Genomic DNA, 21,530 nt, shown 5'->3' on the forward strand with positions numbered 1-21,530 from the left:
TCACCAAAACATAAATCCATCGCGAGGTTAGTTCTATAAGAATATATTCGTATTTTAACCACAAGTAAATCTTTTTGATTTGAAACGGTCGTTGATATTTGCACTAACCAGTCGTTATGCCACTTATTAAGATATTTTTTGACGGACCGAAACATGCAATCAATATGTGTGCAGTAAGTTGACGCTCTAACACATACTTTCAACGTAAATAACGTTATAAGTCGGTGTGTGTCCTTATATTAGTTCCCAATCACTAAGATGTATTAGTACTTAGTAGATTCAGTACGACTGTATATTATGTTTGAAACGCACTCGATACATTTACATAGTTACATGTGTCTTTGTTCTTTTCATTTGTTTTTGTGTGTGTTCCGATCTGATACGTTAATCCCTGTGTAGCCTATCTTCTGCAATTGTTTTAATGATTCGCTGCTTTCACATTAGTCCAACAACGATCATTTGTACCATAGAAATTTTTGCATGTGCCTGTCTACACCTAATTATCTTGTGTGTTGTCTGTCGTAGTATTGTTTGTTTTTCGTTGTTTGGCTTACATACACATTCGTGTAAATTTAAACTTTTGCAGCTCAATTCCGAATTTACGAAAAGGGTTTTGTCTATTGTTGAAAACCAAATGTTGATCTGTAATTGGTTGTATTTATTCTGTTGCATTTGATATTTTCTGGAAAGTTGTCTCACTGGCAACCACATCATCTTTTATTTAAATCAATTTACATACGATCTGAATGAATCTATCGAGTATGTAAATAAACTGATTTTAACAGGTTACCCGCACAACAATATTTTTTGAAATCCGTATACATTATAACGTTTAATACATTATACACCAACTAAGCGTTATTGTTATGTTCATATTCTTAATTTATGGTCTTACAAAACTTCTTTTTGTATATTGAACAAGATTTCTCTGACTTTAATTAATGTTTTTAAAGCTATTGGATTTGGATGTGTAGTGATTGATATTTTACTCTATAAATATTTTTTATGTCATTACCTGTTTTGTAATATGTATCAATCTGATCAAGTTGAGCCTTTTGCAGCTGTTTCGTTATATCGTACTGTTACATCACTGTAATGCAGTGGATTTTGTAATTGCTTTTTATCATATTTTTTTTCATCAATCATCTTGTCTCAAAAATTAGATCGTCAGTACTTTTATCGAAATTTGTTTTTCATGTATTTAGAGGCCTTTAATATATACCATGTGGTATGAATATTGCTTATTACCAAAGGGTCTACGAATCTTTATTATATTCCATTATTTTTCTTTTCTTATTTTCTTCGTTATGACAATTCATCTTTTCTTGATAAAATCTTTGATAAGTGCATAAATTGATCTATGATTTATATGCCTATCCTGTATTGAACATAACGCAGATCACTGATATATTTTAGAATAAAGAGATGTGCTTTAGAACAGCAGTTGGTCTAATCATCCTTGCAGTGTCTTCTTATTTGGTATTATCTTGTCCGAACAGCTGTTTATGTATCACACAATATGAAGGAGTTATTGTACATTGCAATGGCACAGGACTGACTGATATTCCAAGAAACATCCCAAATGACGCATACGCTATGTAAGATGTTTTGTTTAGTCTGATATGGATTAGAATTTGTTGATAAGGCACGCTTATTTATTAATAAAGTATTAATCCTCAGGAAATCTAACACGATATGTTTAACCTAAGCCATCAAAAGGAGTTGTGTTTTCAATATGTAGGGTGTATGTGTTAACAATACGTTTTATTGAATGCATACATACATGTACTGTTAAATAACTGAATACGTATCCCATCGAGGGGTATATATCTGTTTTTTTATTTCAGTCAACGTTTTCGCATAAGTAATTTTTTATTTATCTTAATGGGGTGAAGTTTCTTTTGATTTTCGATTATTATACTTTTTCGTTATGGCATGATCACATTTTCATAATACGAAGGAGGAATACCTCATTAATAAAAAAAATATATCAACATGACCAAAAAAGGGGGGACTCAATAATCAAACTTCATCAATCAATGGACCAAGAGGAAAAAACTTCCATAAACCTCTTATTTTCCATTTTTATTTTTAATTTTGGAAAATTTTGAAATTTCTGCATAGGTCTAATGGATCCGGATATATTCAATAAAACGACAGTTCTTTCATTTAATACATTAAATGTGGATAAGATCATAGTAAGCAGACTGAAGGAGCATCTTTTTTATCAGATCTTTTTAGATATTATAAAATTACCACATATATGTAACAAATGGAGAAGCAAAATAGATGATCAATTAATGCAATCGCTTTCTCTCAAACAAGCAAGAAACATAAATAATCATAAAGTCCGACTTTGTAAGCATCACTTTTCAAGATCAAAAGCTACGAAAAGAAGACAACTACCCGAAAAGAAACCATACCGTCACAATGTCACCTAAGTAACGACGATATATAACGTACTAAAATAGCCTAGACATTCCAATTTGAATTAGCAACCAGTTAAGATCAATAATTAAAAGATTATTTTTAACCAATGATTATTACAGAAAGTACAATATGTACCAACAATTTTCATAATCTTATATTATATAAAATTACATGTAGCTTTTACGCATTTCAGACATATGGATAAAAACCCCATTACCATAATTGAAAATGGAACATTTCAAAATATGACATCATTGTATACACTGTAGGTATCAGTAAGTTTTTTAATTGAACAGTAATTGATTGTGTGTTCTCTTTTTGTGTGTGTGATAAGTAAAGAGAATAATAATCATGATAACATACATGGAAAAGAAGGGAAAAAAAGATACATACCGATTTTTTTAATTAACTCATGTTTCCAACGGCATGCATATGTCTACAATATATACAAAATAAAATCAGTAGTGGTCTTACTTTTAAATAATGTTAATCAGATACTAGTACACGTATTATATTGCACGTATCATAATAACAGAAATGATATGATTTTTGTTTACTTTTTCCCCCCTCATTTTTTACATTTTGTTTTTATATTTTATCATAGATTTATGTTTACTAGTTTTTGATTATTATGTCTTTTGATTGAGGTAAGAAGCCATTTTAATTGATGCTTCATAGTACTGTGTGTCTTTCTATATTGTCATGTTACACTATTATATCAGGTTAGGTTGAAAACTTGTGTGTTTTAAAACGTTTAAATCCGCTCCATTTGTTTGCACATGTCGTAAGTCATGAACCTGTTGTTCATCAGTTGTCGTTTGTTGTTGTGGTTCTCCTTTTTCGTTTTTTATATAGATAAATAAGTAGTATTCTGCTGTTCAAAAGTCATAAATCGATTTAGAGAAAACGAATCCGGATTACCGACTAAAATTAAAGGGAAACACGTTAAATATAAAAGGAGAACAACGGAACAACAAAAACACTGAGATGCAGCAAAAAACACTGTTGAGCAACATACATAGAAACGAACTATTTGACAACAACTTCCGTTGATAAGGCCGTTGGTTTTCCTGTTTGAATCGTTTCACACAAGTCATTTTTGGGGATCTTTATAGCTTGCTGTTCGGTGTGGTCCAAGGTTCCATGTTGAAGGCATAACTTTGACCTATGATGGTTACTTATACAAATTGTGACTTGGAAGGAGAGTTACCTCATTGGCACTCATATCACATCTTCTTATATCTATGTCAGACTTTGCATCTGGTGATACTTTTTTATATATTTTATTTAGTGATGAAATAACATTCGTGAATAATTTGGTCCGCTCTCCAGAAGAATAGCATCAATCTATAAGTTAGTACTTTGGAACCGGAATCAAAATGAGGAAAACTGCTTTATAGACATTTACTGGTAAGCGTTTTCAAAATGCCCACCTAGTACAGTAAGATCAGATTGTTAATGCTATAGGTGATTGACTGAATTGTACAATATTGTTTTCTGTTTTATAACAAAGCCATCATAATACATGTCATATGTTGTTCAATTTGATGTTTTTAGAAATTTGTATTGGTGTAACATATCAACCATTGAGACGAATGCATTTATAAATTTGCCAAATCTTCAGAATTTGTAAGTATTACTCAATTAAATATTTTGCTTATTTCTTTTATAGGGAAAAACATACTCGTACTTTAAAACAAATTTTGGACAGAGAATCATTTTATTTTGTCTTACAAATAAGTTTGGTTGCAACTGACAAACGCTGTAAATATATGGAAAAAAACTTTTTAAGCTAAATTATTTAGTTAAACGACATTACGTTTGAAAAACTAAATTTATACTGGGAAAGCTACTGACTGCTTTCAGCAAAGCAACCTTATTCGTTTTTGTTTGATTGCCGTTATAAAATACTAAAATAGCAAACGCAGAAATAGCAAACTCAAGAACTTTGCATACCTAGAACCTTTATTGAAAACAGTATCGAGATAATAAAAAGACTGAGATAAAACTTCAGCAGAAACCACATGGCTCCAACAATAAACGACCTTTATAAATTAGAGAAAACCTTTCACATTGTTGTTAATATATTGGAATTTGATGCGACTGTAATACAAATGAGAGTTTAAACCACCATTTTCCACATAAGAAAATGCCTGTACCAAGTTAGGAATATGTCAGTTGTTATCCATTCGTTTGATGTGTTTATTTTGCCATTTGATAAAGGACTTTCCGTTTTGAATTTTCCACGGAGTCAAGTATTTTTGTGATTTAACTTTTTTTATAGATTTCATCGTTTTTCGTCTGTAACAGTGAAATATTAACTACATGTTTTAATCGTGCCTTTTGTAGCACATGTTATGCGCGTTTGAAACTAATAACATCTTTCTATGTGAGGGCTAACTGCCTTTGTACCTTCTGGTCTACTCGCATTGCCAAAAAAAGACAAACACACTGATTTTTCCGAAAGATCGAGGACTACTACCTAAAACACATATAACTTCGTTTGTATTCAGCAAATCATTTTGGAAAAGTTGTTTCTTACAGCTCTTCAATTTCGTACGTAATTGTCAATTGATAACTGGTTTAATTCGATAGTGACTGAAGATTCTTTTGTTGACCGACTGGGCGTGGCGTATATATTTTAAAAAATTAGTTTTGTCTTAATTTTTATTGTAGCGATTAAACGACAATTTAGTGGATTTATATCTCTGTTCCTATGATACATAGTGTTCTGTTGCATATAATCTTTTGAGGCATAAGAAGATTACTTTTAGAATTTATATGCCACCAGAACGTTTTGATAGTGTTTTGTTTCAAAATGTGACTGCAACATCTTATAACAGTAACTAAATTTAAACTTAAACTATGCAGTTATCATGTAAATCTAGTTCTATATAAATCAACAAACAGACCATCAACGCCCTTTTCAACTCGCGATATATTAGGGGGTAAACAATTCAAGTACGTCTTCTATGCCGTGAAGTTAATTGTAACACTCCAATCAGGGTTTAGGAAAACATAAAAGCTGTCGCTAAAATAGAAAATATACAGACGATGTAAGGATACTGATGAATTGTAAACCTTCATTGATAACAGTACTTCAAGGACTATTTTGCCTTACTTTAATTTTGTTTCAGATATTTGGGCAACAATAGTATAACTTATCTACATCAAGCAACGTTTAAAGAACTATCAGCACTCATAAAACTGTATGTTAACATTATAACATTATATTATCTCAAAGCAACAGCCTATAGCTAATCAGTGTCCAAGTAATATACTCAAAGGCAAATTTAAAACTTCAATCGATTAGGCTATTATCATTTTTTCACGAAATTTTATCGATAAGTTAGCTTCTGTATATGTTGGTCTTTGGGGTTTTTTTTTGTAGCAGTTTAATTGGTGGTTTGTTTTTTTCTTTAACAGCTGATGTGTTTTCATCGGTTATATAACCTTTTTGCCTAATCGATTTATGACTTATGAACATACATCTCTTCAACAGTTCAGGTTCTTATACATTCTTTGCTTTCGAATACTCAACATTGAGCGTTCCTGATGAAAGTAATTTTTGTGCAGAACTTAGGACGCATTATGTATTGAATGTTTTTTTGTGTCTAACATCTGTCTGGTCATTCAACTGTATGACTATTTGACGACTATAATTAACGCATCTGTAAGACAATGTTGATTGTAAATTTTGATTCAGCGAATATATGAAGAGTACAAATTGTCTATGGCCTACATAACTGTCTCAAATATACTGTTTTGAACATGTTGAAGATTAAAGTCAGACTCTACCCACTGCCATAACTAACGCAGTAAAAACATATGTAATCCCTTGCACGAAGCTACGATTTTTTTTTGCAGTTTGTGCTGAGTGGTTAAATTATAAATACAATCGAGGAATTATTATCCTACGGCGGTAACAAGATAATAAAACAATGATTTTTGTAAGATTCTAACTATTATTTTGTTTTAGTGATTTGCGCAACAATAGAATAACTACGCTGCAGAACGGAATATTCCAAGACAATCAAGCACTCCAAGACCTGTAGGTTTAAATTGTTATAATATTTTTTCTAGAAAGGAAGCTAAGGATACAGACGAGACATTCTAACTCATTAGTGTCTGTACATGCAAAGTGTTGCATACAATGTTGTACTATAAATATTGTCTTTTACTTGAGACGGTTTACTTTTTTTTCTGTAAACTGTACATTCACCCATATACTCCGATGAATATCAATTAAGAAAAGTTACAAACAAGTACCGATATTTCATTGTTTCTCTTCAGTATAAATCATCTATCTTGTGTTGATTTTTGAGTTATTCTTCATGTTATGCAATACAATACAAATATTACTTGGAGGAACTTCTCCGAGATTTATCTTAAGTTTATTAATTTTTACTTTTTCAAGAAAAATGAACCTTAAATTCCTGGAAGGTCTTTAATTTTTCTGAAATAACATATTTTGATTTTGTATCATGTTTCCGTAATGCCGTAAACTTTTTTTTATTTTATTTTTACTGTCTTTATGTACACGAATATCTGTAGTCAGAATAATATAGAGGTCCAAAAATGACCAAAAATAACCACATATAAAAAAAATGTTTTGATGATTATTTAAAGGTGACATATTGATGCTGTTTAAACGCACGTCAAATTCCAGAAATTCGTCTTACTTTTATAAACGTACCATCATTTAAATCATTTAAATACAGGCAATCTGTTTTTCTATTTCTGTTTATTTTAGAATCCAATCTTACAGAGTATTACTATGTTCTTACCATTCATTGTATACGTTTTTGGTCGTTACTTTTACTGCTGAACTAAATGTCTCAAATTCTCTGTAAACATTTAGAAACATTAAGAAATATTTAAAAAAAAAAAAATGTTGTATGATTGCCAATGAGACAAATCTTCACAAGAGGCAAAATGACACAGAAATTAACAACTATATGTCATCGTACGTCCTTAACAATGAGTAAAGCCCGAACCACATAATCAGATATAAAAGAAAACTAACGGCCTTATTTACAGAGTAATATAACAGAGAAACAAACAGCAATCACTCCTGACTCTGGACATATATTATGTTGGGGGTTAAACAGGTTAGCGAGCGCTAAGTCCTCCCTAACCTGGAATAATAGTGTAACAGTATAACATATTAACAGACTATCAAAATAAAGTAAAAAACTCATTAGATAGATACAAATGAAAATGCATCTTACAAAACGAACAAGGGAGAGTACTTGTACGGCCCATCAACAAAACGACACTTAATACATATCTGAGATAGACCAGGTTTGGTAAAATTCTGAACTTTTTTTCATCAACATTAGATTTTGCAGTTCTATAAATATCGAAAATGCTGTTTTCCATTGGAACTCCTTTTACGGCTAAAATATACAATTTTAACTAAAAGTATGAGGTGTTTTTTTTTTATCATAGAATGGAAAATTCGTATGCACTACTATTTTTTCAAGATGAAATAAATATAGAGCTGTGCAGCATATTTTCAATGTTTATATTGCCCGAAATTCTAAGAGTTTTGAAAAAGAGGCTTGGTTTGAGAAATAGCAGTATTTACAAAGTGCAACCTTTATCTGTTGTGAAGGTTTTACACCTGTCAAATGGAAACAGAATTCCTCAAAAACTTTTTTAATGCAATTAAATTATTTTAGATAAATCGAAAAACGAAAAAGAAAGATTATATCATGTATGTGGAATTTTAATCATCACAATTTTTAGGAATACAATTTCTGAAAGTGACCCAATAATCCGTTACAAGTACTCTTTTCAAATTCGTTTGTTTGTGGCAACAAAAGGTCAAGGAAAAATTAGAATTTAATACGATGTTCTATTATGGAATTATTGGTTGCTGAACGCAACAAAAACAAATCAATACATTCGATCACAATACAGAACGCTCTACAAGGTTATAGGTTTTTTTGTTGTATGTGTATATTTGGGGGGAACGGCTTAAAGAACGATACATACATTTTGTCTAGATGGATCATCAATATTAGGTACTTTGGAGAGAAAATGATATCAAAAGATTGTTCACATTTTTTTCTACAGATCTTTGAGGGGAAACAATTTGACTTTTGTCAGGAATGACACATTTGAACATAACATCAACTTGCAATTTCTGTAAGTACATTTTCATATTGTATGATTTATAACCATATTGTCAAATACGTGTTAATGCAGTATTAGGTGAGATTTATTTTTCATTTTCTACTCTAGGCTGTAATGGCATCCATTTATGTTTACTTTCAAATACTCCGTCCATAAAATGCAAAACTAATTAACATGAAAACTAAATATTTCAAACGAGAAAACAAAATATAATCCAATGCATATCACAAGATTGAACAGCTCTTTCAATTACAGAAGGATTGTCAAAAAAAGATCTATGTGTTTCCTTTAAAATTGATGTAGTTTAGAACCTTATAATTGCGTAAAATTTCACCATGAAGAACACTGTATTATCGTTACATAACAGAAGGTAAACAACAAACTTTATTCACCACTTATAAGTGTACTCAAACTTACACAGCAGGTACGTGTTCCATTTATTCATTTAAAAACAAATGATACGAGACACAAAGAGGGTGATGTTAAAGAGCTGGATTTTCAAACTTATGTTTGATAGGTTTCTGATATATACAACGAAAACAAGTTTGGACATGTCATTCACATCCTTGTTGCTTTCTCAAAAACTTCTAAAAAAATCAAGCAAAATCAATCTGTTACAATGAAATACCTCTTTATTGTTTTATATATGTTATCAGGTATTGTATCGTATAGTTTTTACGCTTTTAAATTTCACCCTGCTTAGCCGAACCATTTTCTTTGTAAGAGTTATCTCTCTTTTCACTGTTTATCATCTATGTGCATATTCTTCATTACAAAATAAAGATTTCGACAAAATTATTAAATTTTTCGATACATCCTGAGAATTTTTTGGCTAATTTTTATTAACTTATAAACCGTTACCCGTATAACCCTGGAATGTTTATATTTGAGATCCCTATGTCCTAACGTAGAAAATGAGGTCAAGTTCAAAGGTCAAGGTCAAGTTCTAAATTTTGACAGTTCCATGTTTTTTGTATTTTCTCCAACACTTTATAAGATATGTATAAAAGAACAACATGATAACTATATGGTAATAAAGATATGTTACATTTGTTCTGATACCATCTACATGATCTAATGACATCTTATAGGAGTTAATGCCCCTTAAATGTTCGATTAAAGGTTATTTGAATACAACTTTAACTTGGTTCTTATAAAGCCATATGACCTTGAACAAAATGTAAGGTGATATATGACCTTGAAAAAATACAACCGGAGGTGACCTTGAGAAAACCGGTAGTACATATTTTTGCACTTTTCCATGTAAAAGTACTCTGAAATCCATATATTTTGTAATATAGATACATAAATTATCACTCAAGACTAGAAATAACTTTCGATAAACCGGTTGTGGCCAATTATCTCCCGTTGTACACATAAAAGTATATAGAAACTATATATTTTTGGAATCAGAGTGAAATAAGCTATCATATGAGATTGGAAGTAGCATATTATCTCCTTTAGTTCACTTTTAAGCATATCAAAACCATTTATTTAAAGCATCAGTTTGAGAAACTATCTTCTTTTCAAAATTTCCTTTAATTGTTCTCTAAACAATTGGTTTTTAATTGTTTGTTGCAATTCTTTATAGAACAAAATTAACAAAAATATCGAACTCCGAGGTAAATCTAAACGGAAATTTAAAGTCAAAATCAAAACCTCAAACATATAAAATGAATAGATAATAAATGTCATATTTCTGACCTTGTACAGGCATTTTTTAATGTAGAAAATTGTGAAATAACCTGGTTTTATAACTAGCTATACATCTCGCATTATGTACTGCGTAAGAAAGTGTCTTCCTGCTGTCTACATTTTTTTAATTCGACATCGGAATAACAAACAAAAAATGCATTCGAAAATATAGTGATCGGTATAAATAAAAGGATTAGTGCAATAACAAACAATAAATTTGCATTTTTCGTATAAAGATTTGCATTTAAAACTCAATTCAGGTGTTGCTATTAAAATATACTTATGTACACCGCAGTTTCATTTCATCATATCATTGTTTATATTGCCTTAACAAAACTGTAACCTACAATTAAATAAGTACACGAATCAGAATGTAAGCACGTTTAAAACACTCAATTTTAAACAGGTTTCTTGACTTAGTATGTGATTGTAACGTTGCCTTTTGGTTCTGGCTAAAAACGTTGGAGACAAAGGGGTATTTGTATGGAGTCATAAAATGTTTGGATCGGAATGGTATTGATCTGTCAAGTCTTCAAGCAAGTGATTTTGATAATTGTGACGGTAAGCTTTTACATTATTTCTGATTTAAAAAAAAAACCAATAATGCTAAAAGGTTGTAGTCTGCATCAATCTACTTAATTCATTCATTATCGCTAATTTGGATTGTGATATAAACACGTAATTTTACAGTCGTTTTTATATTTATAATGGAGCGGGGAACACTACAAAAAGATAAACAACCACACTGACTACTTTTTTCTCCTGAATGACCAAATTATTAGAAAATCGTACAGTTCCGTTCCCACACTGTGGTTAAGGTATCAATATAAATGATTTTATTTTTCACTTTTTCCCCTGAAATAATATTAATAAGTAAGAGTAATACAATTGAGAAATGCATGACTTCTCTTATGGTTTTTCTAAATAATGTTCGAAAGCATGACTCTTTTTATTTATTATCTGTATGTTTTCTGTAGCCAAGCTACGATTAAGGACTGAATAATTCGAGTTTGTGAACTCAATGAACATATCTGGAAAAAAATAACATCTTTTTGTAATCACTTCAAAAGTTAAATATCCGATAAAAGTGATAATGCTAGAGGGGAAACCGCCAACAAATGCAAGAGTTACTTTATTTTATAAATGAACTAATGGTTTTGATAACTGCCAATATAAAGTAGAAAATGCAGATTGTTAATAGCGGGTAATACTTCAAGTCTTTATCCATAATAAGGAAATAGTGGAGACAGATAAGTCCTTAATATTGTCGAATCGTCCAGTCAGATAAACAACTCCACACTTAAATATTTGAAATAGCATATCGGGGACCCTACGATGTGTCAACGGTGTCAGTTGAAAAGATGTGTACCATAGGGTGCAGTAAGTTGATTCTTCACATTCACTTACAAACCTTGTTTCGAGTCTAAGATAAACTATTTATTTCTGTAAATTGACTGCTCCCTTTTCCATCTCTAGCTAAACCATATAAGAGATTGGGGAAATTGGGATTGCCGTAGATTTAAAACAACTAGCTACACGCTCGGTATCTTTGTCTATTCGTTTTTTTAAAGACAAACAGCAGGCTTCATATAAGCATTGTTAATTTTCTGTGATAAACGACGATATGATAATTCTTAAAGAAAACTAAATTTGAAGACAATTAAGCCGATGCACTTGATAAAAGTGGGTAATCAATGCAAGTTAATATATTTTTTTTATATCAGTTAAGTGACACAGGGTGAAAATTTGCCGGAATTTAGACATTTCAATGTGGTTTAAAATTTGAAATGGAATCACCTTCGTTTAGGTAGTCTGGTTCGCATGTACTTTTGGTTGAAAGATTTGCTGTCCTGAAGACCAACAAAAGGGATTGAAACCATTTTATTAGAATAACTATATAACGTTTACTATTATCTCGTGTATCTGTTGTAAGGTGAAACGACTTTAAGGATTTGATTGTAACACCCCAATATGATTGGAGTCGTTGTGCTGTTCATCAAACGTTCAACGTCTATTGATATTCTCTCAAACTTATCTTAGAGTCTACGTTGTAATGAATAAACACTTAACATTTACTATTTATCACTTGGAATTGATCCCTCATTTAAGGTGTAGGTATACATTGAAGGGTTACTCCCTTTCGAGGGGTTGTTCCCAATCCTTTGCAAAGATTTCTTGATAACGACAGTTTTCTTTTAGTCTAGACCATCGTAAATGAAAAAAAAGTTGAGACGTAGAAACATGCTTGAAACATGTCGTGTCACACAAACGACTTTAAATCACTCCTTAAAATCAATTATCTATATCAAAGTCAAAGGATAAAGTTTTAAATAGGGCGATTTTTCTTTCTTTTATTTTTTTTTTTTTCGTCATAACAACAGTTTTCGTTTCTGGACTATCATTAAAAGAAAGAGAGACGTCAAAAGTTTGCTTCGAACAAGTGCGTCGCAGAGTAGTTAATAAATGATCATTTTGTGACATGTGTCGGACGCCATTTAACCATATCATTTTGTTAAACAATACAATCAACACCTTTATTGATTAGTCCTTTGTTGTCGATATCACAAAATGCAATCAGCTGATTATTGATTATCTGTCAAAATTTAAACGAGTTTAAATTGAATTCCGAGTATATTGTCTGATCCGTTAAAATCCGAGAAACCCCAAAAAATGTAAATAAACAAGATGACTGAAAATAAATCGTAAAATATATTTCTTTCGCCAAATTCTTTCGCCAATGATGAATTTTAATCGCTCCAATTATTATTTGTGGCAAATTACGAAAATGGCGACCGCCAGTGGAAACCCTGGAAGTTCGAGCACGATGTCAGAATAGGTTACAAGATAAAGAAAGCAAAATGACAATGACATAAATTAACTAAGGAGTACTAGTGGTTACTGACCCGCACTTTCAAATGTACAATATTTTGTTATAACAGATATTGGGACAGTCAGCGATAAATAAAATATTAATTATGCAATTTAATTGATTTATTACTTAAATAATGGTATATTTATAGGCACCACAAATGTTATATACAATACCTAAACTTTGGATGATACTTCCTAATGAAAAGATTAGCGAGTTCAATATGATTAGCTATCAAAGTATTGTGCACATTGAAGATAAAACAAAATATAATTTTACAATGACTATCATTATATCAGTAACGTGTGTAATTGTGACAAAATAGTTGTTTGCACATCTTCAGTAAAAGAAAACATTTATTTAGAAAACGAATGGGTTCCTGGTATAGTATTATCAAAAGTGGGTTAAATATTTTTTAAAGTTCTCATTATATTGTTTTCTTTTTATAATGTAGTATAATCCTAAACATTGTACTTTGTGTGAACTTTGCTTTTTACTAATATACGCAGTTATAAGCCTTAATCTTCATATAACTTCTTCTGTTTAACAAATAATAGTGTTCTATTTTTATATATTGTATAAATATATTATATAATTTTAAAAATACTTGTTAATTAATAATAATAATCAACACATTATGAATTTCAGTGAATTCATACAATATAAATGTCAAATTTCACTTTATTACACTATTTCAGTAAATTACATTTTAATCTCATCTTCAGTTAATCAAGTTATATGATAAAACAAGGTTATGTCTTTTTGACATCTTGTATGTTACTTTTAATGTTACCTTCACTAACACTTTATTTATTTTCCAGGTATTGATCATGTTAATAAAATTCCGGAATTATCACCATTGTCAAATAAAATTGAGAATGGAAATGGGTAATTTGTCAAAGAAACAACAACCCGACCATAGAGCTGACAACAGCAGAAGATCACCAACAGGTCTTCAATGCAACGAGAAAGTCTCGCACCCGTAGGCGTCCTTCAGCTAAACGCTGAATATATAAATATACATTTAAACAAAAAAGTGAGAAGAGGTACAGGAGTCTATTCAACATCTAATGCAAAAATAGCTAACTCAAAGAAAAACTTCGAACAAAACAAAACACCACACAGAGATTGAAATATACGTAATTCATAAAACCCGGTGAAACCTACGTTGCTTCGAATTCCAAACATACCATAAATGTGGTTAGTAATTAAACTAAATTGTATTGTAACGCAAACAAAGTTTGCTAAGAGTATTCGCTTATTCTTGATTACTGCATTTGTACATTCATTCTTAAGTGGCACAATCTGTGACGTAATTCCAAGTGAAAATTGCAGATGAGCCGAATTCAAAAATCAACTCACAATGGAGAAAACGAGGATGGATTATCGTTCTACGACAACTCGATCATGTCCATATACAAATGTAACAAATATATGACATCACGTGCCAATTTTAAACACCGTGTCATAACGTACTGTATTATTTTCTTTATGAATTTTTAAAGTAATTTGATTCATTTACTCTGTGCATATTATAGAGTGTTAAAGATGGCACAAAATGATACGTATATATGATGCACTGGGTAATGCACCCATCATTTTTAGCTTTGCAAATTTCCTTTTCTATTTTTTAGACTTCATTTTCTTATTTTCTGCCATTTACAATGATTAAGAGGACGAATTCATGTTGTATTTTATTAATTACCAAATTAAAAGTATCTGTTATTTTTGTCTTCAGACTTATAATTGTGAAATGAACTTTGCAGTTTGGAGCGCTTTTGTTCTTTAGTTTTTCCAGGTAGGAAATGCAGCATGTTGGAGTGATGAGCTGTTTGCTCTGGTGAGAGATTCTAATAATAAAATTGAAAGATGGTAAGACTGTTATGCCTGTTGTGTGCGTTGTTGACATTAAAATGATACCGATCAATTATCTCCTTAAAATATGATATTGCCAGGAAAAATGTAAATGTACATTTATCAATAGTTTACCCATAGCTTTAGATAGTTTAATTATAATGTCTCTGATATTATTAATTGATTTTTCTTTCTTTTACATACATTGAAATTTGGATTAAAATATAATAATGTTAAATATTTACCAATATTGATAGTGTACAGCTTACTTCGCTTTTATTTTCTCTAATAGAATATATCATCTTGGAACAGAGAATGGAAACTAGGAATATGTCAAAGAGACAACAACTGGACCAAAGAGCCCCCTTACCAAAAAAAGTCAAAATCACCAATGGTTCTGCAACGTAGCAAGAAAACTCCGCATCTAGATGCGGGCTTAAAAGAGGGACGAAAGATACCAGAGGGACAGTCAAACTCATAAATCGAAAATAAAAGAATAAACAACACGAACCCCACAAAAAACTAGGGGTGATCTCAGTTGCTCCGGAAGGGTAAGCAGATCCTGTTCCACGTGTGGCACCCGTCGTGTTGCTTATGAGATAAAAAAAATCCGGTAAATAGTCTAATTCGGTAGGTCACATTTAGGAAAGGGAAGGGGATTGTAGTTACGCCGTAAGCAACATATCCGTTATCATTTGTGAAACGGTTATTCCATAACGGTCAACTAACTCGTGATGGCGTCCGTAAAATTTACGAAGAGATGATTTCAACTTCACCATTTGGAACTCTTGATTTAATAGCTTCCTTATCAGCAACAACCCTCTATCAAGAAAATCATGATAGGAAATGCAAGCACGGGAATATCGTATCAATTGGGAGATATATACACCGTATGCAGGTGCTGCTGGAATGTTGATACTTAAAAATGGAAAGTTCACAATTGGGAAGCTGAAATCATCTCTTTTGTCGTAAAGTTTTGTTTTCAATCGACCCTCATTGTCAATTTCTAGATGTGAGTCAACTGTCTTTAGTAGGCTTTGTCTCAATGATATGATATATGGAGAGTAAGACAAAGCAAAATAGAATAAAATATGTATATGAAACATCTCCCCAAAAGAGGCGTGTTTGTAAATCAGTTGTTTACAAAATGCAACTTTTAAAATGTGATTTGGATTACCGGAGAGAAAATTTCAGAGTCTGAATTTTCAGTTCTCCTTGACACCATTTTCGATGATATTCCGTCAGATACCGACGATAAATGGTTAACCCGTGCAAAGAGAAATCATATCTTTTGAACGTAAAAGACACCGTTGTAGGTTTCGAAAAAGAGCAGATTAAGCCGCTACAAGGCAACACTCGCACCCGCAAAAGGTAATAGGGATTAATATAAGTTGCAATAACTTGTTTCCCAATCCACTTTTAATAAATTTAGCATGACCACTAAAACTCAGTATGTCAAGTTTAATATTGAAACAGTGAAGCAGACAATGGGCATGATGTCAGAAGAATTGCATTCTTTAGTTTGGAAGAGTTGCGTTCTCTATTTTAACAAATAATTATAGTTAATCTAGAACTGAAAAGATATCATTCTGGCAAGCAGCATTTAAAATCACGAAAGAAATAACTAAAACAAATATTAATAAAGGAATATATATATATTTCAATATCAATTCCTTTAAAAATCATGCGAATTTCACTAAGAGGCTGCCACATCAATAACTTTAAAGGTGCTGGAAGAAGCGTTATACTACTTCTTATGCTCTTTCGATTGGAAGCTTTTTGAATGTCAAACCCTGTGTAACTCTTGACGCTTTTTTCAACATTCTTCAGCATCAATTTTAAGACATGATAGACAATTATCAGACCCATAGTGCCACCTTTTTCTACGAAAGTGAGCTGGCAATGTAATAAAATTAGTTATACATTTTGTCAAATAAGCGATATATTAAGACCAAGAGTTTCTAAAAAGTAAATTTCTAAAAAGTAAAGTTTCTAAAATCACAAAATACTGAACTTCGAGGAAAATTCAATCGGAAAGTCTATAATCGCATTGCAAAATTAAATGACAAAACACATCAAACGAATAGACAACAACTGTCATATTCCTGACTTGTTACTTGGACCATTTCCTAACTGAATGGTTCTTTGTGTAGAATGATAACATATATTGAGTATCAACATTTTCTGGATCATTTGTACCAACTTTACACATCTTACATGCAACCGTCTGTGCAAACGGGAAAAATATATCTGCACTAATCCTTGCTGCGCTTTATTACAAATGTTCGACTCATTTCAGTCATTGTTTTACAAAAAAGTACAAATTGTTAATATGGGAAAAGCTGAGTTGTCCGAGTGACCGTCTTGTGTAGAAAGATAGACAACTTTGGTAATTATTATCGGTAAAGAAGTAGAACGGAGTGCTTTCATATCTGTTTAGCATAAAATTTGCGCTACACCTAAATCAGATATTGGTTATGTCCTAGATTACGTTTAGGACAAACATTGTATATAAAAATATATATATGTCCTATATTTAAATCAGATATCGGTTATGTCCTAGATTATGTTTAGGACTAACATTGTAAATAAAAACTGTGTTTGTGTCGCAAAACACAGGAAGTTTGTATTTCTATCAGATTGTATGAACTACATTTTTAGCTCACTTGGCCCAAGTGAGCTTTTCTCATCACTTGGCGTCCGTCGTCCGTCCGTTAGCTTTTACAAAAATCTTCTCTTCTGAAACTACTGGGCCAAATGTATTCAAACTTGACCACAATCATGCTTGGGGTATTGAGTTTGACAAAACTGTGCCCGACGACCCGTTCAATCAACCAAGAGGGCCATCATGGCTGAATAAAGAACATAGTGGTAAATTGTAGATTGTGGCTTATATCTCTGAAACCGAAGCAAGACGAGCAAATCTGACATGGATAAAATTGTTTATCAGATCAACATCAGCAAAGAAAACGCTACAAATAAGTCATCATGACCAAACTGGTCAATTGATCCCTTAAGGAGTTTTTGTCCTTTATAGTAAATTTTTAACAAATTTATGTAATTTTTTGTAATCTTTGTAATAGAACGTAGGGGTAAAATGCAGAATTTGGTTTATATCTCTGAAACCAAAGCATTTAAAGTAAATTCGACGATTGGTTAATATGTTCATCAGGTAAAGATCTATCTGTCCTGAAATTTTCAAACGAATTTTAAGGAAATTTTGCAGTTTTGAGTTACTGTATTGAATATTATTATAGATAGAGATAAACTGTAAACAGCAGTAATACTCAGCAAAGTATTATCTACAAATACGGCAACATGACCAAAATGGCCATAGGAGTTATTGCCCTTTACAGTCAAATTTAACAATTTTTCGTAAATTTTTGTAATCTTTACAAAAGTCTTTTCCTGAAACAATTGAGACAAATTTAACTAAACTTGGCCACAACCACATTGTGTTATCTAGTTTAAAAGGAAAATGCAGTTTTTGACTATATCTCTTAAACTACAGCAAAAATATTTATAACGGTTGCATTATTTCATGCATCAATTGTAATTAAAAAATATCAGGTAAGCCACACAGGCTCCTTTGAGCCTCTAGTTATTTTCTCTGCTGGATCAAATACACTATTTTTTTAAATACTATTGGAACTGCATAAATATATCATTCCTATTGTAAACGCCAATATTTGACAGGACAAATTATTGAAAGATACATTGTATTTTTATCTCATTTATGCACGGTTTAATTTCAGAAAAAGAAAATCAAAGGGATCAAATTGGTCACTTAGCTTCAACATGTCATTGATGTGAAATATATCTTTAAAACAGCACTAGTATCATTGGTATGTTATCTATATGAGTTAAGGCCCTGCATTTAAGATTCTACCTAGATGTTTTAAATGCTTTGTAAAATACATAAACAATGAGTTATAACTTCAATTTCAACGAAAAAAATTCTAAAACATATCATCATCAGCTTGAACATTTACGAAAATTCAAATCTATTGAATATTTCATTCCTTTTTTGTGAAGACCAATTATTTGTTTATATGATTCCCGAACAAAATCCAAGCATTGCCCTTCTTGACATTATCTGTTTAGTAGTTCCTTCAGTAATTGTAACACTGATTGATCAAAATTCGTTAATCGTTCTAGGGAAACAATATTTGTGTTAACAGATGCTGCATGCGGTTTTTTTTTAATACACATGAATTTTTCTTATAAAAATGTGTGTCTTTGATTTATCATATTAAGTCTATATTGACCCTGTTTTACCTTCTTTCAGATGGTGCTTATTTAAAGACCAGCAAGATCTTAGTCGAAAGTGGCCGTGGATCATTCGAACTTTCAATTACCCGACTACGTCTTAAAAAACTCTTTTGGAATCATGGGATTTTTATACGAGGTTTCATTGAAAATATAAACTATAGTTACATTTTTTGACTATGTAAACATTTTTGTTTTTTTTATCCTATGACAATTGCAAACAATTCGATGAGGAAATTTGCAAAAATTATATATATCAACAATTATGATTGGCTTTATTTAAGAGACTATTATCTATATTTGATAAATAAACGACGAATCAGGTTGCTTTACAGCCAATAAAGATGTCAGCTGTTATTTTGTGGTTTATATCTTGTAATGTACTATTATTTTGTGTTTATCTTTTTATTTGATTTTTTGTGTGTAAGCGCCATTATTAAGCAGCGCTTTTGGGCTATTTCGTGGCGGCAAGTTTTTATTTTTTTAGAAAAAAACCCTCGACCTTCAATAGGAAAACTGACAATCCTAGCTAATTGAGATAGGAGTCGTGTGCAGCCGCACGAGCGGGGTTCGAACTCACAACCTCAGTGTTGACTGGCTAGTGATTAGATAAGTAGCCACTTAGACCACTCGTCCGAGGCCCTTGTAATGTACTTCTATATCAATTATCTATGAATTGCTCTGTCGTGTAGCATGTATTTGTTCTGTATTCCTGTCACGTAATGTTGTTATTTTAGTGGTAGCTTCAACATTGTCATATAAACGAGAGGTTTGGTTAGCCATAAAAACCAGGTTCAACCCACCAATTAGTTTGTAATGTCTTGCACTAAGTCAGGAATACTGCGTACGTTGTTATCTATACTAGTTCAGTTTCTATGTACGTTTGCATTTCTATTTGTTGCATCTCAAGTGTTTCTGTTCCTTCGTTTTTTTTCCTGTTATATTTGATGTTTCCCTCGATTTTGTTTTGTGACCCAGATTTGCTTCGCTCAATCGATTTATGACTATTGAACGGTATACTTGTTTTGCCTATATTAAAAGAAAAGAAATTAGCCCAGTCTTTTGATTTCTCCTTTCGGTATATTGATGATGTATACTGTCTCATAATAATAATAGATTCAGTGCTCACTTACATTTAATATATCCACGTGAACTTAAAATTAAAGATACTACCGACACATATAAATCTGCTTCATATTTAGACCTTTTTCTCGAAATGACTACTGGTGGTAGGTTGAATACCAAAATTTATGACAAACGCGATGATTTTAATTTTCCTACAGTCAACTTTCCATTTCTGAGTAGCAACATCCCAGAGGCACCAGCATATGGAGTATATGTGTCTCAATTGATACGTTACTCTAGAGCTAGCTCAAAGTACGTTGATTTTGTTGAACGAGGAATACTGCTTTCTCAAAAGTTGCTAAGACAGGGCTATGAATCAATCAAATTAAGGTCATCACTCAAGAATTTTTACGGTCGCCATCATGAGCTGATTGACCATTGTGACAAAAGTGTGTACGAAATCATATCTGATATTCTTCCTCAGTCATAATAACCTTCCATCATTACCGAACTGAACAAAGAAATAATACGACGGGTGCCGTATACGGTGCAGGAAATGCTTACCCTTCCGGGACACCTGATTTCACTCCCGGTTTTTAGTGGAGTTCGTGTTGTTTCTTATTTATTATTTATAACTGATGATGTAAATGTCCTTTGGTTTTTTGAGTCTTTGTAATCCTTGGTTTTGATTGTTATTGTCTTAATCCACTATTCTCCATATAAGGAAATGTATCTACCATGTCATGGATATAGCAGTGGTTTTCCAATTGTTTGATGTGTTGGAGCTTTTGATTTTGCAATTTCGGAAGGGACTTTTCGCTTAACTTTTCCTTGGTGTTAGGTATTTTGTTTATTTTACTTTTTGTCATAACATTGGTAGAATAAAAATGGTTAATTGAACTACGTATTATTGGAACAATCACACAAGCTATAAGAGATTTCGTATATGTAAGAGAATGATGAATTAGATATTTTGGATTACAGGCAGATATCCTTATTTCTTAAATTTCGAACTTTGAAACATGAAATTTCCAATAGAAACTGGAAGATGGTAAAACATAGAAAGAGAAAACAGAAAATGTGTATTGTGTAATTCAGATGCCATTGGTGATGAATACCATTACATTTTTAATTGTTCAGCTTTTGATAACTGTAGAAAACAAGGTATTGCATTTTACTATAGAAATAGACCAAACACATTGAAGTT

General features: G+C 31.5%; 1 long non-coding RNA gene across 2 annotated transcripts; it reads left to right on the forward strand.

The window, feature by feature from the left end:
- Positions 1-1,424: 1,424 nt before the first annotated feature.
- On the forward strand, positions 1,425-19,615 carry LOC143069803 (uncharacterized). Of its 2 annotated transcripts, XR_012976498.1 has the most exons (10): positions 1,425-1,598; positions 2,624-2,695; positions 3,988-4,059; positions 5,568-5,639; positions 6,410-6,481; positions 8,512-8,583; positions 10,673-15,007; positions 15,282-16,360; positions 18,745-18,834; positions 19,278-19,615. It is a non-coding gene; the product is annotated as an uncharacterized LOC143069803 (long non-coding RNA). The 2 variants fall into 2 exon arrangements; XR_012976497.1 differs by lacking the exon at positions 15,282-16,360.
- The last annotated feature ends 1,915 nt before the right edge of the window (positions 19,616-21,530 follow it).

Source organism: Mytilus galloprovincialis, chromosome 3 (assembly GCF_965363235.1).
Source record: "Mytilus galloprovincialis chromosome 3, xbMytGall1.hap1.1, whole genome shotgun sequence".
Lineage (NCBI taxonomy): Eukaryota > Metazoa > Mollusca > Bivalvia > Mytilida > Mytilidae > Mytilus > Mytilus galloprovincialis.